Source organism: Parasteatoda tepidariorum, chromosome 1, assembly GCF_982258835.1.
Source record: "Parasteatoda tepidariorum strain Cologne lab strain chromosome 1, Ptep-v5.0, whole genome shotgun sequence".
Lineage (NCBI taxonomy): Eukaryota > Metazoa > Arthropoda > Arachnida > Araneae > Theridiidae > Parasteatoda > Parasteatoda tepidariorum.
In genome coordinates, this window is record NC_141755.1 from 126510213 (window position 1) to 126536999 (window position 26787).

Below are 26787 nucleotides of genomic sequence, written 5' to 3' on the forward strand. Positions count from 1 at the left end.
TTGTTTACATTTATACACTTTAAAACTGCATTTGTTGTTTAATTCTGTCAAATAATATTTCTGTACGTTTCTATGTGTGTTTATTATATGTGTTTATTTCATTGCATTCCCAAGAATTCATTCAGCTCTGAGTTAACAAAAATACTTCCATTTTATTGTTATTACTTTTTTAAAAATCAGTCAAAAATTCTTAATTTGTTTTCCAGTCTAAGTAATTTTTAGTTAGGAACCTTGTCTAACAGGAAAATTATAAAATTAAAAATTGTCAAGTGCATTACTTTACCCTTTAAAGATTTAAGTTCTCAAATTAAATATTTTTAGGTATTTATTTAAAATAAGTTTAAATTGTCAGAACTTGTTTCCAATAATGGATTGATATGGTTGTTAATTAGGTAATATTTTGCTTATTGCTAAGCATGATATAACAAAAGATATCCTTTTGTTATATTTCTACATTCTATAAGAACTCTGTAAGAAACTGGACAAAGTGGACGAAAATAAAAATGTTGAGCAGTATGTATTGAAAGAATAGCTAAAATTGAAACTAAATTTAATATAGTATCTAAAAGTTTTTTTTTAAAAATCTAAACAGCATATTATTTCAGAGTTTTTTAGAGTATTCATACTTAACAATTGGTATGCTATTTGTGTGTTTTGATATGAGTCTATTCAATATATGTTGTTTTAGTAGTGCTTATATTATATAAATTATTTAGTAATAAAAGGAAATTTTATTAGGTTATTTTAACAGTTCATTATGTTATTATGATTATAGGTTTTACTACATTGTAAACTAAACTCGGTGGTGCAATAGCCTAAGGACGACTAAGGCCTATTGTGCCCATCCCAATTTTTCTTGAGCTTTGGTGCAGGAACAGATGTTCGGGTTGGGTGGTCAGGCAAACAGGGAGCTACTAATGTTTAGTTCACTTAGTATTCATTTTGTGGACCTAGAATGTAAAGCCACAAAATGTAGATCAGAATTTTATGTTCAACTGATTCCTTTCATTGGACAATGACAATATTTAGTATGCGTCATTCAAATATTTATATTCTTACATTTTCTAATTAATTACTTACTTACCTCACTTCGCTGCTGACAAATTTATTTACAAAATACTGAGTACAAAAATCAAACTAAAGAGGTTGTATTGAAAGGACGAAATTCAAAAGTAATAATTTTAATATCAAGTCTGCTGAATGAATGGGAAGAGGGAAGTTGTTTTTGAGCTGAAACACTTTTGAAATGTCTGGCTCTGCAGTCTGTGTCTGTCTGGAGTTTGTCTACAGTATGAACTGCTGCTATGGAAATAAAAATAGCGCATTTCAGGGAGGGTAGCTTCTCTTCACTCTTCCGTGACCTAAACAATGACCTCACACTCCTATTTGAAATAGTTATACCTCGTCACCATAGTGACCGCAACAGTTCAGGCGAATGGCTAGGGGAGTTCTTAATTTCGACAAACTATACATAATACAGTGTTTGGAGTTTACTGTCATGGGGTAAAAGAGCATAATTTTGTGACAAAATATACATATAGATGTTATCCCATATTTAAATGTATTTTAGTCTTTTTCTAAGCATATTTAAATGAATAACAGTTAATTGATATTGCAGGCTCTTTTTCATCAATTTATTGTGTTGGTACTTTTAACAACAATTAAAGAATCTCTAAGCCAACTGAGGCAAAACAAAGATGAATTGTTGAACTGGTGTTTGAATGGCTAAAATCACAAAAGAATACCAGGAAAAGAATACTCATTACATGACGAAGTACAATATTTCCTTCCATTTTCATTATTTTTTATAATTTGAATAAAATATGTTTTGGCTTCTACAAAAGTTTTAATAATGCAAACCTTTTATTTCCTCATTTTTTTTTCTTTTAAAATGACAGAACACCTGCCTTTTTTAATGAAATTGAGACTGGCAAGAAACAAATTCTGCCTTTTTTGTTCACAACTCTTTTTTGAAACGGATTCTGGGTTCGTTAGAGATTTATATACAAGATTATTTAAAGAATTTCATTACATTAATTATAAATAATTTTGTATTATTTCTAAATTCGCACACTAAATGTAGCCAGGTTTTATATATATATATATATATATATATATATATATATATATATATATATATATATATATATATATATATATATATATATTATGACAAAATTCCATTTTTATTAATTTAAACTGTTTGTCTATGTTGTGATGTAGTTGATCATTTGTCACCATTATTTTATAGGAAGAATATTTTATTTATGCCCTAGCTAGTATCATGTAGAAATGGAGGACCCCATACATCTCTGAATGAGCATACCTTTTTTTCAATGGATTTAAATTTCTGACACCGAAAATATAAGGGTATAGGGGCTGTGATCAATATGGTCCTAATAGTTTACGAGAGGTAGTTATTTTTTATTCATTTTGCCATATTTCGCAAAATTTTTGAGCGAATTGAAAAATTCAAGAGAACTCTATGCAAAAAAAAAAAAAAAAACTTTTAGTAAATATTTATTATTTACCTAATAATTGTTGAAAAACTTTTGAATATAAATTTTTTTACATTAAGTATCTAATTTCACATGACAAAATTGAAGCAAAATCTGTTGGATAGTTCTTGAGTCATCGAGTTTTAAATATCTGATTTTATTTTACAACTTTATAATTGTGCGCAAAGACTTTTCAACTCGTTAAAAAAGTTATGGCAAACTCTGCAAAAATTAACATTAAGGGGTCAAAGCTTTGGATCGCACTCCATACCAAATGATTAGGACCCTATTTCCCAGATTGCCCCTATATTTTCAGGGACAGAAATCTGAATCCATTGAAAAAAGGTATGTTTATTCAGAGAAAGTATTTTTTTATGCCTGATTTTGTAGCTTAAAGTATCATATAATTAAAACTAAATAATTAACATATTTGATGTCTCCTCGAACCAATAAGATCACGTTCAGAACATGAAGATCTGATCATTTGATCAAAAGTTATTTAGGGTCGTACTTCTATTTGGCGCAGTGTACATTTATATTTATTAGAAAGCTTTCCCAGTGTGGGTGATTGATAGTCTGAATACTTAGGGCTATTATCTTCCTTAAAGCTACACACAGAAGAATCAATCGGACTATATTTAACTTCTACCTCTTTAAAATCACTACATAAAAGTCATTTTGTTTGTATGTAGTGTGTATGATAATGTCATACAATCATGCTTAAAAATAATTGTTTTTTATTACCTTTCATAAGAAGAAGTATTTTAAAAACATTGGTAGTTTTCTTAGTACTTTTTTTTTAAACTCTACTTTTAGTAATGATTTAACTATTAAGTGATTGAAGTCATGATATAAATAAATCATTTTATCAATTTTTAGTTTGAAACCTTGACCCGTGCTTGTTTATGTACTTTATTGGTGCCTTTTATTTTATACTAGCTGAATACCCCCGTTCTTCGTACATGCTGAAAAAATAAACAATCAATTAATTAGAGCTGAAAAACATTACTAAGTTATGCACAAGGCTAAAAGGTATTAACCAACATAATCAGTAAAGTTAACAAAAAATTCCAGTTTTATCTGTATTATTATAGTTAGTTTTATATTTTGTCCTTCCAGTTGGCTTTATGTTATTATAAGCAAAAAATATTTTGATTAGTTCATTCTATCATGATACAGATTAAATGATGCCAAATGATACTACGAAATGCTATTCAGTATCATTTGACATGATGCTGTTTCTTGAGGCTAACTCATGATAGGAAAAAATTTTCTCAATTTTCTTCTCCACTTATCCCTATTTACACTATTACCACCACTAATTCTACCTTGATTCGTATATTTACATTACCTATTTATAGTACCTATTGAAACTGCACCAAATACCAAAGTATCAGTATTGCCTGTTACCAAAATTAATTCAACAATAATAGCATTTATGCTTCTTCTAAATAATTCGGCGTCATTTCTCCAATGATTTTGCTTTTTTAGTACTACATAGCTTGTTTTTCATTTCAGTTATATTTTGAAAATTAAATAAGCATCATTGGTGTCAATAATTTGGCAATTTTTTTAGGCTTCTCTTTAACAAACTAGTAACATTTCTCTATTAATTTTGCTTTTTAGTATATAACTTATTTTTTTTACTTCAATTAATAACTATTCAGTTTATAACAAGTTTAATTCGGAGACAGTAACAGTTTGGTGATTTTTTACGGTTCCCCTCAAAGAATAATTGTTTTCTTAATTATTTTTGGCTTAAATTACTCCTTTCATCCACTGTCCAAATTTCAGGACACTAGCATAAATGGTTCCGGAGTTAGATACTAACTCTTCATTTTATTATTTTTGGATATTTTGATTCCAATAGATTAGTTATTAGTCTGAATTTAAGTAACTTAAATGTTGAATTGACTTTATAAACTCCCTTACACTAGGCCTAAACTGTAATATTTGTTGTTTCCTTATGTAGCCCTTGGAAAGATCATGCCTGCTGTACAGAAACTGTCACTCAAGATATTCATGAATTGAAGTTGTATAATTTTAGTTATGATCATTGCTTCAGCCAAGTGAAGAGAAATGTCTCTTCCATGCAAGAAACACTTCATACAAGACAACTGTTTTTATGAATGCGAGCCACACATTGGATTATGGGTCGTAAATGTATGTTAAGTGAATTTTTTTATTTGTTTTACAATTTTGTTTATTATATATTTTGTTAGGATAGCTAAGCTATTTTACTGTACCCAGGTATTTATATTTTATCCATCCAAAGATATGGGATTTTTTTAAAAAAAAAGTTAACTTGAATGTTTTTTATTTTCTACTGAATTTGCAACTTGAAATTGAATTCGAATATGATGAGCAGCAGCACAAATGCTGAGGTCCTTAGGGCTAGTAGTTTAATTATTTGTTAGTACTGTGTTGCTAATTTTGAATTCTGTTTATAGGCTAATCCCAGCAAATGAGTTAAAAAAAAAAAACCAATAAAACAGAGTCAATAGTTCTTTTTTGTTAATTTTTCACAAGGCTGTACGTTGAAGACTTAAAAGTATGATTAATTAATTTTTTTTATACAAAATGCATTATGACATAAGATGTATGCCACGTCTTCTAACGTTATCTCTTGAGCCAGCCGTGGTGGTTCAGGGAATAGAGCTTTTGCCTTCCAATGAGGTGAACCAATCTCGAATCACAGCCATGATTAATTTATATGAATTCCGCACTCTGCTCGCACCGACCACAGTGCTGACGTCTGAGCTCCCTTGCAGTCAGACTAACTGTAAAAGTGTCTTTGTGCTCTTCCTTTCCATTTAACACAGATGCAGGTTTGTTTCCTTAAAAAGTCCTCCACAAATTCAAATATCTCCCAATACATGATCCAGGAGTTCATTTGTCTTCTGGTTTGGGTTCAAAATTGCAAGGCTATGGAGTAGAGCATTAGCAGTCGTAAACCCAAAAATTGGATCGGCTGTTCAACGATGGTTAAAAAATAAAAAGTTAGTCCTGTTAGCATTGCATTATACAATTTTTCTGTCTATACATATAAAGCATTTTATAAATTTGTGTTGCGAAACTTTACATTATTATTTTTTTTTACTTCAAGCAACTATTAAACAATTTTTATCTACTGATTCAAGCTTACTTCATGTAACAAAAATTACATGGTTATTAATTTATTTGACTTTGATTTAAATTATTGATTTCAATATTTTAATTTGTATGATAGATACTAGGATTTTCATTCTTGATTGAAGAAGCAAAAGTTTTCTCTAACAGTTCATTTTGTGAATAAAAAACATTTTAAATTTATATACAAAAATATCAGATTGACATGTTTAGTAAATGTTTATTTTAATATTTTTAATTTAAATGTTTAAGTTGCATCTTAATATTTTCAATTTATGAAAAGTATTCAACTCATATACAAAGTTGTTTATTTTTCAATTTTGTGTTTGTGAACTTAAACCAAAACGTGCAAAATAAGACTTTTAATTTTTTTAAATTATAAACATGTTTATACTTTTTTTGAAATTTTAATAAATTAAATGTTTGAAAATGTAAGGACAATACCAGTTTTATTTTCTACTTTGCTTTACAAATAGTTTCTCTTTAAAAACCTTATATTTTTAGTCTTTAAGGGTTTATTCATAAAAATATTCATTCTTTCAATTTAAAGATTTTATTTACAATTAAATGATTTAGAATGGTGAAATGATTCCTGCTTTATTTTTGTTTCTACATGGTTTCTTTTGGAATGGGGAAAAAATGTGATAAATTCTTAATTGATAAATAGATTTAGAGTTTTTTTTTTTTTTTTTTTAATGTTGCAAAAAGAATTCTGCTCTAAATTCTGTTAATGTTTACATATTTAATTCAACTGTTGCCAAATATTCTACAAATGTCGCTAAAATCATATGCATGGGCAGTATTGTTGCGTTGAAATATGTTTGAAAGTTACAAAATATTAACTGAAAATAGTTTTTTTTTCCTTGCATCAAAATCTGTGCATTAAAAGAAATGTTGTGCTAATTTTATTCTACAGGTAAATTAGGTTTTACTTTTCAGATTTTTCAAATGGAATAACTCTTATTTTTAAACTTCTATTTTTCTGCTTATTGATCTATGTGACAATAACAATTCTAATGTATATACATATTTCTCATATGTGGCACCATAAAATCTGGTACTTCATGTTCTCAGTATAATTTTTATCAATGAGACAATTTTTTTTGCTCTAACCTGTTATATGTTTGAAAGTTACAAAATATTTACTGAAATTTTTTTTTTCCTTGCATCAAAATCTATGCATTAAAAAAAATGTTGTGCTAATTTTATTCTACAGATAAATTAGGTTTTCCTTTTCAGATTTTTCAAATGGAATAACTATTATTTTTAAACTTCTATTTTTCTGCTTATTGATCTATGTGAGGATAACAATTCTAATGTATATACATATTTCTCATATGGGGCACCATAAAATCTAGTATTTCTTCATCTCCTTAGTATAATTTTTATCAATGAGACAATTTTTTTTGCTCTAACGTGTTATATGTCTGAAAGTTACAAAATATTAACTGAAAATAGTTTTTTTTTTCCTTGCATCAAAATCTTTGCATTAAAAAAAATTTTGTACTAATTTTATACTACAGGTAAATTAGGTTTTACTTTTCAGATTTTTTAAATGGAATAACTCTTATTTTTAAGCTTCTATTTTTCTGCTTATTGATCTATGTGACGATAACAATTCTAATGTATATACATATTTCTCATATGTGGCACCATAAAATTTGCCCCTGAGGGGGTTTACCTTCTTTAGGTAAACACATGGAGTCACGCCCTGGGGTACTCTAGTGATGTATCTTTAGTATAATTTTATCAATGAGACAATTTTTTTTGCTCTAACGTGTTATATGTTTGAAAATTACAAAATATCAACTGAGAATAGTTTTTTTTTCCTTGCATCAAAATCTATGCATTAAAAAATATGTTGTTCTAATTTTATTCTACACGTAATTTATGCTTTACTTTTCAGATTTTTCAAATGGAATAACTTTTATACATATTTCTCCTATGTGACACCATAAAATCTGGTATTTCTTCATGTACTTAGTATAATTTTTATCAATGAGCATTTTTTTTTTGTTCTAACGTGTTATACGTTTGAAAGTTTCAAAACATTAACTGAAAATAGTTTTTTTCTTCCTTGCTTCAAAATCTATGCATTAAAAAAAAATTTGTGCTAATTTTATTCTACACGTAATTTAGGTTTTACTTTTCAGATTTTTCAAATGGAATACTTTTATTTTTAAACTTCTATTTATCTGTTTATTGATCTATGTGATGGTAACAATTCTAATGTATATACATATTTCTCATATGTGGCACCATAAAATCTGGTATTTCATCATGTTTTTAGTATAATTTTTATGAATGAGGCAATTTTTTTTTGCTCTAACGTGTTATATGTTTGAAAGTTACAAAATATTAACTGAAAATGGTTTTTTTTTTCCTTGCATCAAGATCAATGCATTAAAAAAAAATTTTGTACTAATTTTATTCTACAGGTAAATTAGGTTTTACTTTTCAGATTTTTCAAATGGGATAACTCTTATTTTCAAACTTCTATTTTTCTGCTTATTGATGTATGTAACGATAACAATTTTAATGTATATACATATTTCTCACATGTGGCACCATAAAATCTGGTATTTCTTCATGTACTTAGTATAATATTTTATTATTGAGACAATTTTTTTTCCTAGCTTGCTATATGTTTGAAAGTTTCAAAATACAGTACAGAACCCGTTATCCTCAAATCAGAAAACCGAAAAACCGGAACGAAATTCGATAAATTTTCCGGCCATTTAAAAAATTTTTTTTTTTTCCTCTTAAGATTTTAGGATTTTTCTTTCTTTTAGGAAAGATGTTTACCTCACTATCATTTTGGAAATAATCATTAGTGAATTACTTCGTTTTTTCTTCGTTTTAAGATTATTTCCAAATATAATTTTTTTTAGTTGGGTTTAACAATAAAAAAAACGGCTTTTGTAAGCGATTCAAAAAATCGGAAAAGTCAGTTATCCGGAATAGCGATGGTCCCGATCGTTCCGGATAATCGGTTCCCTTCTGTATTAACTGAAAAATTTTTTTTTTTTCCTTGCATCAAAATCTATGCGTTAAGAGAAAATGTTGTGCTAATTTTATTGTACAGGTAAATTAGGTTTTACTTTTCAGATTTTTCAAATGGAATACTTTTATTTTTAAACTTCTATTTATCTGCTTTTTGATCTATGTGACGATAACAATTCTAATGTATATACATATTTCTCATTTGTGACACTAAAATCTGGTATTTCTTCATGTACTCAGTATAATTTTTATCAATGAAAAATTTTTTTTTGCTCTAACGTGTTATATGTTTGAAAGTTGCAAAATATTAACTGAAAATAGTTTTTTCCCCTTGCGTCAAAATCTATGCATTAAAAAAAAATTTGTGCTCATTTTATTCTACATGTAATTTAGGTTTTACTTTTTAGATTTTTCAAATGGAATCACTCTTATTTTTAAACTTCTATTTTTCTGCTTATTGATCTATGTGACAATAACAATTCTAATGTATATACATATTTCTCATACGTGGCACCATAAATTCTGCCCCTGAGGGGGTTTACCTTCTTTAGGTAAACACAGGGAGTCACGCCCCGGGGTACCCTAGTGATCTATCCTAAGTATAATTTTTTTCAATGAGACAATTTTTTTGCTCTAACGTGTTATATGTTTGAAAGTTACAAAATATTAACTGAAAATAGTTTTTTTTCCTTGCATTAGAAAAAAATTGTGCTCATTTTATTCTACACGTAATTTAGGTTTTACTTTTCAGATTTTTCAAATGGAATACTTTTATTTTTAAACTTCTATTTATCTGCTTTTTGATCTATGTGACGATAACAATTCTAATGTATATACATATTTCTCATTTGTGACACTAAAATCTGGTATTTCTTCATGTACTCAGTATAATTTTTATCAATGAAAAATTTTTTTTTGCTCTAACGTGTTATATGTTTGAAAGTTGCAAAATATTAACTGAAAATAGTTTTTTCCCCTTGCGTCAAAATCTATGCATTAAAAAAAAATTTGTGCTCATTTTATTCTACATGTAATTTAGGTTTTACTTTTTAGATTTTTCAAATGGAATCACTCTTATTTTTCAACTTCTATTTATCTGTTTATTGATCTATGTGACGATAACAATTCTAATGTATATACATATTTCTCATTTGTGACACTAAAATCTGGTATTTCTTCATGTACTCAGTATAATTTTTATCAATGAGAAATTTTTTTTTGCTCTAACTTGTTATATGTTTGAAAGTTTCAAAACATTAACTGAAAATAGTTTTTTTTCCTTGCATCAAAATCGATGCATTAAAAAAAAATGTTGTTCTAATTTTATTCTACAGGTAAATTAGGTTTTACTTTTCAGATTTTTCAAATGGAATAACTCTTATTTTTAAACTTCTGTTTTTCTGCTTATTGATCTATGAGACGATAACAATTCTAATGTATATACATATTTCTCATACATGGCACCATAAAATCTGCGCCTGAGGGGGTTTACCTTCTTTAGGTAAACACGGGGAGTCACGCCCTGGGGTACCCTAGTGATCTATCCTTAGTATAATTTTTTTCAATGAGACAATTTTTTTTGCTCTTGCGTGTTATATGTTTGAAAGTTACAAAATATTAACTGAAAAGAGTTTTTTTTCCTTGCATTAAAAAAAAATTGTGCTAATTTTATTCTACACGTAATTTAGGTTTTACTTTTCAGATTTTTCAAATGGAATACTCTTATTTTTAAAATTTCTATTTATCTGTTTATTGATCTATGTGACGATAACAATTCTAATGTATATACATATTTCTCATTTGTGGCACCATAAAATCTGGTATTTCTTCCATCTCCTTAGTTTAATTTTTATCGATGAGACAATTTTTTTTGCTTTAACGTGTTATATGTTTGAAAGTTGCAAAATATTAACTGAAAATAGTTTTTTTTCCTTGCATCAAAATCTTTGCATTAAAAAATTTTTTGTACTAATTTTATACTACAGGTAAATTAGGTTTTACTTTTCAGATTTTTCAAATGGAATAACTCTTATTTTCAAACTTCTATTTTTCTGCTTATTGATGTATGTAACGATAACAATTTTAATGTATATACATATTTCTCACATGTGGCACCATAAAATCTGGTATTTCTTCATGTACTTAGTATAATTTTTATCGATGAGAAAATTTTTTTTGCTTTAACGTGTTATATGTTTGAAAGTTGCAAAATATTAACTGAAAATAGTTTTTTTTCCTTGCATCAAAATCTTTGCATTAAAAAAATTTTTGTACTAATTTTATACTACAGGTAAATTAGGTTTTACTTTTCAGATTTTTCAAATGGAATAACTCTTATTTTCAAACTTCTATTTTTCTGCTTATTGTTGTATGTGACGATAACAATTCTAATGTATATTCATATTTCTCATATGTGGCACCATAAAATCTGGTATTTCATCATGTGCTTAGTATAATTTTTATTATTGGGAAAATTTTTTTTGTTTGTTCTAACGTGTTATATGTTTGAAATTTTCAAAATATCAACTGAAAAGTTTTTTTTTCCTTGCATCAAAATCTATGCATTAAAAAAAAAATTTTGTGCAAATTTTGTTCTTCAGGTAAAATAAGTTTTGCTTTTCAGGTTTTTCAAATGGAATAACTCTTATTTTTAAACTTCTATTTTTCTGCTTTTTGATCTATGTCAGGATAACAATTCTAATTTATATACATATTTCTCATATGTGGCACCATAAAATCTACCCCTGAGGGGGTTTACCTTCTTTAGGTAAACACATGGAGTCACGCCCTGGGGTACTCTAGTGATGTATCTTTAGTATAATTTTTTTCAATGAGACAAATTTTTTTTGCTCTAACATGTTATATGTTTGAATGTTACAAAATATTAACTGAAAAAAGTTTTTTTTTTCCCTTGTATCATAGTCTATGCATTAAAAAAAATTTTGTGCTAATTTTATTCTACAGGTAAATTAGGTTTTACTTTTCAGATTTTTTAAATGGAATAACTCTTATTTTTAAACTTCTATTTTTCTGCTTATTGATCTATGTGACGATAACAATTCTAATGTATATACATATTTCTCATACGTGGCACCATAAATTCTGCCCCTGAGGGGGTTTACCTTCTTTAGGTAAACACAGGGAGTCACGCCCCGGGGTACCCTAGTGATCTATCCTAAGTATAATTTTTTTCAATGAGAAAATTTTTTTGCTCTATCGTGTAATATGTTTGAAAAATACAAAATATTAACTGAAAATAGTTTTTTTTTTCCTTGCTTCAAAATCTATGCATTTAAAAAAAATTTTGTGCTAATTTTATTCTACAGGTGAATTAGGTTTTACTTTTCAGATTTTTTAAATGGAATCGCTCTTATTTTTAAACTTCTATTTTTCTGCTTATTGATCTATGTGACGGTAACAATTCGAATGTATATACATATTTCTCATATGTGGCACCATAAAATCTGGTATTTCTTCATGTACTTAGTATAATTTTTATCAATGAGACAATTTTTTTTGCTCTAACGTGTTATATGTTTGAAAGTTACAAAATATTAACTGAAAATGGTTTTTTTTCCCCTTGCATCAAAATCGATGCATTAAAAAAAAATTTTGTACTAATTTTATTCTACAGGTAAATTAGGTTTTACTTATCAGATTTTTCAAATGGAATACTTTTATTTTTAAACTTCTATTTATCTGCTTTTTGATCTATGTGACGATAACAATTCTAATGTATATACATATTTCTCATTTGTGACACTAAAATCTGGTATTTCTTCATGTACTCAGTATAATTTTTATCAATGAAAAATTTTTTTTTGCTCTAACGTGTTATATGTTTGAAAGTTGCAAAATATTAACTGAAAATAGTTTTTTCCCCTTGCGTCAAAATCTATGCATTAAAAAAAAATTTGTGCTAATTTTATTCTACATGTAATTTAGGTTTTACTTTTTAGATTTTTCAAATGGAATCACTCTTATTTTTAAACTTCTATTTTTCTGCTTATTGATCTATGTGACAATAACAATTCTAATGTATATACATATTTCTCATACGTGGCACCATAAATTCTGCCCCTGAGGGGGTTTACCTTCTTTAGGTAAACACAGGGAGTCACGCCCCGGGGTACCCTAGTGATCTATCCTAAGTATAATTTTTTTCAATGAGACAATTTTTTTGCTCTAACGTGTTATATGTTTGAAAGTTACAAAATATTAACTGAAAATAGTTTTTTTTCCTTGCATTAGAAAAAAATTGTGCTCATTTTATTCTACACGTAATTTAGGTTTTACTTTTCAGATTTTTCAAATGGAATACTTTTATTTTTCAACTTCTATTTATCTGTTTATTGATCTATGTGACGATAACAATTCTAATGTATATACATATTTCTCATTTGTGACACTAAAATCTGGTATTTCTTCATGTACTCAGTATAATTTTTATCAATGAGAAATTTTTTTTTGCTCTAACTTGTTATATGTTTGAAAGTTTCAAAACATTAACTGAAAATAGTTTTTTTTCCTTGCATCAAAATCGATGCATTAAAAAAAAATGTTGTTCTAATTTTATTCTACAGGTAAATTAGGTTTTACTTTTCAGATTTTTCAAATGGAATAACTCTTATTTTTAAACTTCTGTTTTTCTGCTTATTGATCTATGAGACGATAACAATTCTAATGTATATACATATTTCTCATACATGGCACCATAAAATCTGCGCCTGATGGGGTTTACCTTCTTTAGGTAAACACAGGGAGTCACGCCCTGGGGTACCCTAGTGATCTATCCTTAGTATAATTTTTTTCAATGAGACAATTTTTTTTGCTCTTGCGTGTTATATGTTTGAAAGTTACAAAATATTAACTGAAAAGAGTTTTTTTTCCTTGCATTAAAAAAAAATTGTGCTAATTTTATTCTACACGTAATTTAGGTTTTACTTTTCAGATTTTTCAAATGGAATACTCTTATTTTTAAAATTTCTATTTATCTGTTTATTGATCTATGTGACGATAATTCTAATGTATATACATATTTCTCATATGTGGCACCATAAAATCTGGTATTTCTTCATGTTTTTAGTATAATTTTTATGAATGAGGCAATTTTTTTTTGCTCTAACGTGTTATATGTTTGAAAGTTACAAAATATTAACTGAAAATGGTTTTTTTTTCCTTGCATCAAGATCAATGCATTAAAAAAAAATTTTGTACTAATTTTATTCTACAGGTAAATTAGGTTTTACTTTTCAGATTTTTCAAATGGGATAACTCTTATTTTCAAACTTCTATTTTTCTGCTTATTGATGTATGTAACGATAACAATTTTAATGTATATACATATTTCTCACATGTGGCACCATAAAATCTGGTATTTCTTCATGTACTTAGTATAATTTTTATCAATGAGACAATTTTTTTTGCTCTAACGTGTTATATGTTTGAAAGTTACAAAATATTAACTGAAAATGGTTTTTTTTTCCCTTACATCAAAATCGATGCATTAAAAAAAAATTTTGTACTAATTTTATTCTACAGGTAAATTAGGTTTTACTTATCAGATTTTTCAAATGGAATAACTCTTATTTTCAAACTTCTATTTTTCTGCTTATTGATCTATGTAACGATGACAATTTTAATGTATATACATATTTCTCACATGTGGCACCATAAAATCTGGTATTTCTTCATGTGCTTAGTATAATATTTTATTATTGAGAAAATTTTTTTTCCTAGCTTGCTATATGTTTGAAAGTTTCAAAATACAGTACAGAACCCGTTATCCGGAAATCAGAAAACCGGAACGAAATTCGATAAATTTTCCGGCCATTTAAAAAAAAATTTTTTTTTCCTCATAAGATTTTAGGATTTTTCTTTCTTTTAGGAAAGATGTTTACCTCACTATCATTTTGGAAATAATCATTAGTGAATTACTTCGTTTTTTCTTCGTTTTAAGATTATTTCCAAATATAATTTTTTTTAGTTGGGTTTAACAATAAAAAAAAACGGCTTTTGTAAGCGATTCAAAAAATCGGAAAAGTCAGTTATCCGGAATAGCGATGGTCCCGATCGTTCCGGATAATCGGTTCCCTTCTGTATTAACTGAAAAAATTTTTTTTTTCCTTGCATCAAAATCTATGCGTTAAGAGAAAATGTTGTGCTAATTTTATTGTACAGGTAAATTAGGTTTTACTTTTCAGATTTTTCAAATGGAATAACTCTTATTTTTAAACTTCTATTTTTCTGCTTTTTGATCTATGTGACGATAACAATTCTAATGTATATACATATTTCTCATATGTGGCACCATAAAATCTGATATTTCTTCATGTACTTAGTATAATTTTTATCAATGAGACATTTTTTTTTGCTCTGACGTGTTATATGTTTGAAAGTTACAAAATATTAACTGAAAATAGTTTTTTTTTTCCTTGCATCAAATTCGATGCATTAAAAAAAAATGTTGTTCTAATTTTATTCTACAGGTAAATTAGGTTTTACTTATCAGATTTTTCAAATGGAATAACTCTTATTTTCAAACTTCTATTTTTCTGCTTATTGATCTATGTAACAATAACAATTTTAATGTATATACATATTTCTCACATGTGGCACCATAAAATCTGGTATTTCTTCATGTACTTAGTATAATTTTTATCGATGAGAAAATTTTTTTTGCTCTAACGTGTTATATGTTTGAAAGTTACAAAATATTAACTGAAAATAGTTTTTTCCCCCTTGCGTCAAAATCTATGCGTTAATAGAAAATGTTGTGCTAATTTTATTGTACTGGTAAATTAGGTTTTACTTTTCAGATTTTTCAAATGGAATAACTCTTATTTTTAAACTTCTATTTTTCTGCTTTTTGATCTATGTCAGGATAACAATTCTAATGTATATACATATTTTTCATATGTGGGACCATAAAATCTACCCCTGAGGGGGTTTACCTTCTTTAGGTAAACACATGGAGTCACGCCCTGGGGTACTCTAGTGATGTATCTTTAGTATAATTTTTATCAATGAGACAATTTTTTTTGCTCTAACGTGTTATATGTTTGAAAGTTACAAAATATTAACTGAAAATAGTTTTTTTCTTCCTTGCTTCAAAATCTATGCATTAAAAAAAAATTTGTGCTAATTTTATTCTACACGTAATTTAGGTTTTACTTTTCAGATTTTTCAAATGGGATAACTCTTATTTTCAAACTTGTATTTTTCTGCTTATTGATCTATGTGACAATAACAATTCTAATGTATATACATATTTCTCATACGTGGCACCATAAATTCTGCCCCTGAGGGGGTTTACCTTCTTTGGGTAAACACAGGGAGTCACGCCCCGGGGAACCCTAGTGATCTATCCTAAGTATAATTTTTTTCAATGAGACAATTTTTTTGCTCTATCGTGTAATATGTTTGAAAGTTACAAAATATTAACTGAAAATAGTTTTTTTTCCTTGCATCAAAATCTTTGCATTAAAAAAATTTTTGTACTAATTTTATACTACAGGTAAATTAGGTTTTACTTTTCAGATTTTTTAAATGGAATAACTCTTATTTTTAAGCTTCTATTTTTCTGCTTATTGATCTATGTAACGATAACAATTTTAATGTATATACATATTTCTCACATGTGGCACCATAAAATCTGGTATTTCTTCATGTACTTAGTATAATTTTTATCAATGAGACAATTTTTTTTGCTCTAACGTGTTATATGTTTGAAAGTTACAAAATATTAACTGAAAATGGTTTTTTTTTCCCTTACATCAAAATCGATGCATTAAAAAAAAATTTTGTACTAATTTTATTCTACAGGTAAATTAGGTTTTACTTATCAGATTTTTCAAATGGAATAACTCTTATTTTCAAACTTCTATTTTTCTGCTTATTGATCTATGTAACGATGACAATTTTAATGTATATACATATTTCTCACATGTGGCACCATAAAATCTGGTATTTCTTCATGTGCTTAGTATAATATTTTATTATTGAGAAAATTTTTTTTCCTAGCTTGCTATATGTTTGAAAGTTTCAAAATACAGTACAGAACCCGTTATCCGGAAATCAGAAAACCGGAAAACCGAAAAACCGGAACGAAATTCGATAAATTTTCCGGCCATTTAAAAAAAATTTTTTTTTTCCTCATAAGATTTTAGGATTTTTCTTTCTTTTAGGAAAGATGTTTACCTCACTATCATTTTGGAAATAATCATTAGTGAATTACTTCGTTTTTTCTTCGTTTTAAGATTATTTCCAAATATAATTTTTTTTAGTTGGGTTTAACAATAAAAAAAAACGGCTTTTGTAAGCGATTCAAAAAATCGGAAAAGTCAGTTATCTGGAATAGCGATGGTTCCGATCGTTCCGGATAATCGGTTCCCTTCTGTATTAACTGAAAATTTTTTTTTTTCCTTGCATCAAAATCTATGCGTTAAGAGAAAATGTTGTGCTAATTTTATTGTACAGGTAAATTAGGTTTTACTTTTCAGATTTTTCAAATGGAATACTTTTATTTTTAAACTTCTATTTTTCTGCTTTTTGATCTATGTGACGATAACAATTCTAATGTATATACATATTTCTCATATGTGGCACCATAAAATCTGGTATTTCTTCATGTACTTAGTATAATTTTTATCAATGAGACATTTTTTTTTGCTCTGACGTGTTATATGTTTGAAAGTTACAAAATATTAACTGAAAATAGTTTTTTTTCCTTGCATTAAAAAAAAAATTGTGCTAATTTTATTCTACACGTAATTTAGGTTTTACTTTTCAGATTTTTCAAATGGAATACTTTTATTTTTAAACTTCTATTTATCTGCTTTTTGATCTATGTGACGATAACAATTCTAATGTATATACATATTTCTCATATGTGGCACCATAAAATCTGGTATTTCTTCTTGTTTTTAGTATAATTTTTATCAATGAGGCAATTTTTTTTTGCTCTAACGTGTTATATGTTTGAAAGTTACAAAATATTAACTGAAAATGGTTTTTTTTCTTCCTTGCATCAAAATCAATGCATTAAAAAAAAATTTTGTACTAATTTTATTCTACAGGTAAATTAGGTTTTACTTTTCAGATTTTTCAAATGGAATAACTCTTATTTTCAAACTTCTATTTTTCTGCTTATTGATGTATGTAACGATAACAATTTTAATGTATATACATATTTCTCACATGTGGCACCATAAAATCTGGTATTTCTTCATGTACTTAGTATAATTTTTATCGATGAGAAAATTTTTTTTGCTTTAACGTGTTATATGTTTGAAAGTTGCAAAATATTAACTGAAAATAGTTTTTTTTCCTTGCATCAAAATCTTTGCATTAAAAAATTTTTTGTACTAATTTTATACTACAGGTAAATTAGGTTTTACTTTTCAGATTTTTCAAATGGAATAACTCTTATTTTCAAACTTCTATTTTTCTGCTTATTGATGTATGTAACGATAACAATTTTAATGTATATACATATTTCTCACATGTGGCACCATAAAATCTGGTATTTCTTCATGTACTTAGTATAATTTTTATCGATGAGAAAATTTTTTTTGCTTTAACGTGTTATATGTTTGAAAGTTGCAAAATATTAACTGAAAATAGTTTTTTTTCCTTGCATCAAAATCTTTGCATTAAAAAAATTTTTGTACTAATTTTATACTACAGGTAAATTAGGTTTTACTTTTCAGATTTTTCAAATGGAATAACTCTTATTTTCAAACTTCTATTTTTCTGCTTATTGTTGTATGTGACGATAACAATTCTAATGTATATTCATATTTCTCATATGTGGCACCATAAAATCTGGTATTTCTTCATGTGCTTAGTATAATTTTTATTATTGGGAAAATTTTTTTTGTTTGTTCTAACGTGTTATATGTTTGAAATTTTCAAAATATCAACTGAAAAGTTTTTTTTTCCTTGCATCAAAATCTATGCATTAAAAAAAAAATTTTGTGCAAATTTTGTTCTTCAGGTAAAATAAGTTTTGCTTTTCAGGTTTTTCAAATGGAATAACTCTTATTTTTAAACTTCTATTTTTCTGCTTTTTGATCTATGTCAGGATAACAATTCTAATGTATATACATATTTCTCATATGTGGCACCATAAAATCTACCCCTGAGGGGGTTTACCTTCTTTAGGTAAACACATGGAGTCACGCCCTGGGGTACTCTAGTGATGTATCTTTAGTATAATTTTTTTCAATGAGACAAATTTTTTTTGCTCTAACATGTTATATGTTTGAATGTTACAAAATATTAACTGAAAAAAGTTTTTTTTTTCCCTTGTATCATAGTCTATGCATTAAAAAAAATTTTGTGCTAATTTTATTCTACAGGTAAATTAGGTTTTACTTTTCAGATTTTTTAAATGGAATAACTCTTATTTTTAAACTTCTATTTTTCTGCTTATTGATCTATGTGACGATAACAATTCTAATGTATATACATATTTCTCATACGTGGCACCATAAATTCTGCCCCTGAGGGGGTTTACCTTCTTTAGGTAAACACAGGGAGTCACGCCCCGGGGTACCCTAGTGATCTATCCTAAGTATAATTTTTTTCAATGAGAAAATTTTTTTGCTCTATCGTGTAATATGTTTGAAAAATACAAAATATTAACTGAAAATAGTTTTTTTTTCCTTGCTTCAAAATCTATGCATTTAAAAAAAATTTTGTGCTAATTTTATTCTACAGGTGAATTAGGTTTTACTTTTCAGATTTTTTAAATGGAATCGCTCTTATTTTTAAACTTCTATTTTTCTGCTTATTGATCTATGTGACGGTAACAATTCGAATGTATATACATATTTCTCATATGTGGCACCATAAAATCTGGTATTTCTTCATGTACTTAGTATAATTTTTATCAATGAGACAATTTTTTTTGCTCTAACGTGTTATATGTTTGAAAGTTACAAAATATTAACTGAAAATGGTTTTTTTTCCCCTTGCATCAAAATCGATGCATTAAAAAAAAATTTTGTACTAATTTTATTCTACAGGTAAATTAGGTTTTACTTATCAGATTTTTCAAATGGAATACTTTTATTTTTAAACTTCTATTTATCTGCTTTTTGATCTATGTGACGATAACAATTCTAATGTATATACATATTTCTCATTTGTGACACTAAAATCTGGTATTTCTTCATGTACTCAGTATAATTTTTATCAATGAAAAATTTTTTTTTGCTCTAACTTGTTATATGTTTGAAAGTTTCAAAACATTAACTGAAAATAGTTTTTTTTCCTTGCATCAAAATCGATGCATTAAAAAAAAAATGTTGTTCTAATTTTATTCTACAGGTAAATTAGGTTTTACTTTTCAGATTTTTCAAATGGAATAACTCTTATTTTTAAACTTCTGTTTTTCTGCTTATTGATCTATGAGACGATAACAATTCTAATGTATATACATATTTCTCATACATGGCACCATAAAATCTGCGCCTGATGGGGTTTACCTTCTTTAGGTAAACACAGGGAGTCACGCCCTGGGGTACCCTAGTGATCTATCCTTAGTATAATTTTTTTCAATGAGACAATTTTTTTTGCTCTTGCGTGTTATATGTTTGAAAGTTACAAAATATTAACTGAAAAGAGTTTTTTTTCCTTGCATTAAAAAAAAATTGTGCTAATTTTATTCTACACGTAATTTAGGTTTTACTTTTCAGATTTTTCAAATGGAATACTCTTATTTTTAAAATTTCTATTTATCTGTTTATTGATCTATGTGACGATAATTCTAATGTATATACATATTTCTCATTTGTGGCACCATAAAATCTGGTATTTCTTCCATCTCCTTAGTTTAATTTTTATCGATGAGACAATTTTTTTTGCTTTAACGTGTTATATGTTTGAAAGTTGCAAAATATTAACTGAAAATAGTTTTTTTTCCTTGCATCAAAATCTTTGCATTAAAAAATTTTTTGTACTAATTTTATACTACAGGTAAATTAGGTTTTACTTTTCAGATTTTTCAAATGGAATAACTCTTATTTCCAAACTTCTATTTTTCTGCTTATTGATGTATGTAACGATAACAATTTTAATGTATATACATATTTCTCACATGTGGCACCATAAAATCTGGTATTTCTTCATGTACTTAGTATAATTTTTATCGATGAGAAAATTTTTTTTGCTTTAACGTGTTATATGTTTGAAAGTTGCAAAATATTAACTGAAAATAGTTTTTTTTCCTTGCATCAAAATCTTTGCATTAAAAAAATTTTTGTACTAATTTTATACTGCAGGTAAATTAGGTTTTACTTTTTAGATTTTTTAAATGGAATAACTCTTATTTTTAAACTTCTATTTTTCTGCTTATTGATCTATGTGACGATAACAATTCTAATGTATATACATATTTCTCATACGTGGCACCATAAATTCTGCCCCTGAGGGGGTTTACCTTCTTTAGGTAAACACAGGGAGTCACGCCCCGGGGTACCCTAGTGATCTATCCTAAGTATAATTTTTTTCAATGAGACAATTTTTTTGCTCTAACGTGTTATATGTTTGAAAGTTACAAAATATTAACTGAAAATAGTTTTTTTTCCTTGCATTAGAAAAAAATTGTGCTCATTTTATTCTACAGGTAATTTAGGTTTTACTTTTCAGATTTTTCAAATGGAATACTTTTATTTTTCAACTTCTATTTATCTGTTTATTGATCTATGTGACGATAACAATTCTAATGTATATACATATTTCTCATTTGTGACACTAAAATCTGGTATTTCTTCATGTACTCAGTATAATTTTTATCAATGAGAAATTTTTTTTTGCTCTAACTTGTTATATGTTTGAAAGTTTCAAAACATTAACTGAAAATAGTTTTTTTTCCTTGCATCAAAATCGATGCATTAAAAAAAAATGTTGTTCTAATTTTATTCTACAGGTAAATTAGGTTTTACTTTTCAGATTTTTCAAATGGAATAACTCTTATTTTTAAACTTCTGTTTTTCTGCTTATTGATCTATGAGACGATAACAATTCTAATGTATATACATATTTCTCATACATGGCACCATAAAATCTGCGCCTGATGGGGTTTACCTTCTTTAGGTAAACACAGGGAGTCACGCCCTGGGGTACCCTAGTGATCTATCCTTAGTATAATTTTTTTCAATGAGACAATTTTTTTTGCTCTTGCGTGTTATATGTTTGAAAGTTACAAAATATTAACTGAAAAGAGTTTTTTTTCCTTGCATTAAAAAAAAAATTGTGCTAATTTTATTCTACACGTAATTTAGGTTTTACTTTTCAGATTTTTCAAATGGAATACTCTTATTTTTAAAATTTCTATTTATCTGTTTATTGATCTATGTGACGATAATTCTAATGTATATACATATTTCTCATTTGTGGCACCATAAAATCTGGTATTTCTTCCATCTCCTTAGTTTAATTTTTATCGATGAGACAATTTTTTTTGCTTTAACGTGTTATATGTTTGAAAGTTGCAAAATATTAACTGAAAATAGTTTTTTTTCCTTGCATCAAAATCTTTGCATTAAAAAATTTTTTGTACTAATTTTATACTACAGGTAAATTAGGTTTTACTTTTCAGATTTTTCAAATGGAATAACTCTTATTTTCAAACTTCTATTTTTCTGCTTATTGATGTATGTAACGATAACAATTTTAATGTATATACATATTTCTCACATGTGGCACCATAAAATCTGGTATTTCTTCATGTACTTAGTATAATTTTCATCGATGAGAAAATTTTTTTTGCTTTAACGTGTTATATGTTTGAAAGTTGCAAAATATTAACTGAAAATAGTTTTTTTTCCTTGCATCAAAATCTTTGCATTAAAAAAATTTTTGTACTAATTTTATACTGCAGGTAAATTAGGTTTTACTTTTTAGATTTTTTAAATGGAATAACTCTTATTTTTAAACTTCTATTTTTCTGCTTATTGATCTATGTGACGATAACAATTCTAATGTATATACATATTTCTCATACGTGGCACCATAAATTCTGCCCCTGAGGGGGTTTACCTTCTTTAGGTAAACACAGGGAGTCACGCCCCGGGGTACCCTAGTGATCTATCCTAAGTATAATTTTTTTCAATGAGAAAATTTTTTTGCTCTATCGTGTAATATGTTTGAAAAATACAAAATATTAACTGAAAATAGTTTTTTTTTCCTTGCATCAAAATCTATGCATTAAAAAAAAATTTGTGCTAATTTTATTCTACACGTAATTTAGGTTTTACTTTTCAGATTTTTCAAATGGAATACTTTTATTCTTAAACTTCTATTTATCTGTTTATTGATCTATGTGACGGTAACAATTCTAATGTATATACATATTTCTCATATGTGGCACCATAAAATCTGGTATTTCTTCATGTTTTTAGTATAATTTTTATGAATGAGGCTATTTTTTTTTGCTCTAACGTGTTATATGTTTGAAAGTTACAAAATATTAACTGAAAATGGTTTTTTTTTTCCTTGCATCAAGATCAATGCATTAAAAAAAAATTTTGTACTAATTTTATTCTACAGGTAAATTAGGTTTTACTTTTCAGATTTTTCAAATGGGATAACTCTTATTTTCAAACTTCTATTTTTCTGCTTATTGATGTATGTAACGATAACAATTTTAATGTATATACATATTTCTCACATGTGGCACCATAAAATCTGGTATTTCTTAATGTACTTAGTATAATATTTTATTATTGAGACAATTTTTTTTCCTAGCTTGCTATATGTTTGAAAGTTTCAAAATACAGTACAGAACCCGTTATCCGGAAATCAGAAAACCGGAACGAAATTCGATAAATTTTCCGGCCATTTAAAAAAAAATTTTTTTTTCCTCATAAGATTTTAGGATTTTTCTTTCTTTTAGGAAAGATGTTTACCTCACTATCATTTTGGAAATAATCATTAGTGAATTACTTCGTTTTTTCTTCGTTTTAAGATTATTTCCAAATATAATTTTTTTTAGTTGGGTTTAACAATAAAAAAAAACGGCTTTTGTAAGCGATTCAAAAAATCGGAAAAGTCAGTTATCCGGAATAGCGATGGTCCCGATCGTTCCGGATAATCGGTTCCCTTCTGTATTAACTGAAAAACTTTTTTTTTTCCTTGCATCAAAATCTATGCGTTAAGAGAAAATGTTGTGCTAATTTTATTGTACAGGTAAATTAGGTTTTACTTTTCAGATTTTTCAAATGGAATAACTCTTATTTTTAAACTTCTATTTTTCTGCTTTTTGATCTATGTGACGATAACAATTCTAATGTATATACATATTTCTCATATGTGGCACCATAAAATCTGATATTTCTTCATGTACTTAGTATAATTTTTATCAATGAGACATTTTTTTTTGCTCTGACGTGTTATATGTTTGAAAGTTACAAAATATTAACTGAAAATAGTTTTTTTTTCCTTGCATCAAATTCGATGCATTAAAAAAAAATGTTGTTCTAATTTTATTCTACAGGTAAATTAGGTTTTACTTATCAGATTTTTCAAATGGAATAACTCTTATTTTCAAACTTCTATTTTTCTGCTTATTGATCTATGTAACAATAACAATTTTAATGTATATACATATTTCTCACATGTGGCACCATAAAATCTGGTATTTCTTCATGTACTTAGTATAATTTTTATCGATGAGAAATTTTTTTTTGCTCTAACGTGTTATATGTTTGAAAGTTACAAAATATTAACTGAAAATAGTTTTTTCCCCCTTGCGTCAAAATCTATGCGTTAATAGAAAATGTTGTGCTAATTTTATTGTACTGGTAAATTAGGTTTTACTTTTCAGATTTTTCAAATGGAATAACTCTTATTTTTAAACTTCTATTTTTCTGCTTTTTGATCTATGTCAGGATAACAATTCTAATGTATATACATATTTTTCATATGTGGGACCATAAAATCTACCCCTGAGGGGGTTTACCTTCTTTAGGTAAACACATGGAGTCACGCCCTGGGGTACTCTAGTGATGTATCTTTAGTATAATTTTTATCAATGAGACAATTTTTTTTGCTCTAACGTGTTATATGTTTGAAAGTTACAAAATATTAACTGAAAATAGTTTTTTTCTTCCTTGCTTCAAAATCTATGCATTAAAAAAAAATTTGTGCTAATTTTATTCTACACGTAATTTAGGTTTTACTTTTCAGATTTTTCAAATGGAATACTTTTATTCTTAAACTTCTATTTATCTGTTTATTGATCTATGTGACGGTAACAATTCTAATGTATATACATATTTCTCATATGTGGCACCATAAAATCTGGTATTTCTTCATGTTTTTAGTATAATTTTTATGAATGAGGCAATTTTTTTTTGCTCTAACGTGTTATATGTTTGAAAGTTACAAAATATTAACTGAAAATGGTTTTTTTTTTCCTTGCATCAAGATCAATGCATTAAAAAAAAATTTTGTACTAATTTTATTCTACAGGTAAATTAGGTTTTACTTTTCAGATTTTTCAAATGGGATAACTCTTATTTTCAAACTTCTATTTTTCTGCTTATTGATGTATGTAACGATAACAATTTTAATGTATATACATATTTCTCACATGTGGCACCATAAAATCTGGTATTTCTTCATGTACTTAGTATAATATTTTATTCTTGAGACAATTTTTTTTCCTAGCTTGCTATATGTTTGAAAGTTTCAAAATACAGTACAGAACCCGTTATCCTCAAATCAGAAAACCGAAAAACCGGAACGAAATTCGATAAATTTTCCGGCCATTTAAAAAAAATTTTTTTTTTCCTCATAAGATTTTAGGATTTTTCTTTCTTTTAGGAAAGATGTTTACCTCACTATCATTTTGGAAATAATCATTAGTGAATTACTTCGTTTTTTCTTCGTTTTAAGATTATTTCCAAATATAATTTTTTTTAGTTGGGTTTAACAATAAAAAAAAACGGCTTTTGTAAGCGATTCAAAAAATCGGAAAAGTCAGTTATCCGGAATAGCGATGGTCCCGATCGTTCCGGATAATCGGTTCCCTTCTGTATTAACTGAAAAAATTTTTTTTTCCTTGCATCAAAATCTATGCGTTAAGAGAAAATGTTGTGCTAATTTTATTGTACAGGTAAATTAGGTTTTACTTTTCAGATTTTTCAAATGGAATAACTCTTATTTTTAAACTTCTATTTTTCTGCTTTTTGATCTATGTGACGATAACAATTCTAATGTATATACATATTTCTCATATGTGGCACCATAAAATCTGGTATTTCTTCATGTACTTAGTATAATTTTTATCAATGAGACATTTTTTTTTGCTCTGACGTGTTATATGTTTGAAAGTTACAAAATATTAACTGAAAATAGTTTTTTTTCCTTGCATTAAAAAAAAATTTGTGCTAATTTTATTCTACACGTAATTTAGGTTTTACTTTTCAGATTTTTCAAATGGAATACTTTTATTTTTAAACTTCTATTTATTTGCTTTTTGATCTATGTGACGATAACAATTCTAATGTATATACATATTTCTCATATGTGGCACCATAAAATCTGGTATTTCTTCTTGTTTTTAGTATAATTTTTATCAATGAGGCAATTTTTTTTTGCTCTAACGTGTTATATGTTTGAAAGTTACAAAATATTAACTGAAAATGGTTTTTTTTCTTCCTTGCATCAAAATCAATGCATTAAAAAAAATTTGTACTAATTTTATTCTACACGTAATTTATGCTTTACTTTTCAGATTTTTCAAGTGGAATAACTCTTATTTTTAAACTTGTATTTTTCTGCTTATTGATCTATGTGACAATAACAATTCTAATGTATATACATATTTCTCATACGTGGCACCATAAATTCTGCCCCTGAGGGGGTTTACCTTCTTTGGGTAAACACAGGGAGTCACGCCCCGGGGAACCCTAGTGATCTATCCTAAGTATAATTTTTTTCAATGAGACAATTTTTTTGCTCTATCGTGTAATATGTTTGAAAGTTACAAAATATTAACTGAAAATAGTTTTTTTTCCTTGCATCAAAATCTTTGCATTAAAAAAATTTTTGTACTAATTTTATACTACAGGTAAATTAAGTTTTACTTTTCAGATTTTTTAAATGGAATAACTCTTATTTTTAAGCTTCTATTTTTCTGCTTATT

At 26.9% G+C, this 26787-nt stretch overlaps 1 pseudogene across 1 annotated transcript in view; it reads left to right on the forward strand.

Moving 5' to 3' along the window:
* Positions 1-3513: 3513 nt before the first annotated feature.
* The window catches only part of LOC147816903 (folate receptor gamma-like), a 114643-nt pseudogene continuing 91369 nt past the window's right edge, over positions 3514-26787 (forward strand). Inside the window, exons 1-2 of the transcript XR_015431400.1 lie at positions 3514-3530; positions 4471-4661. The product of XR_015431400.1 is annotated as a folate receptor gamma-like (transcript). The remainder of the gene's footprint in view (positions 3531-4470; positions 4662-26787) is intronic.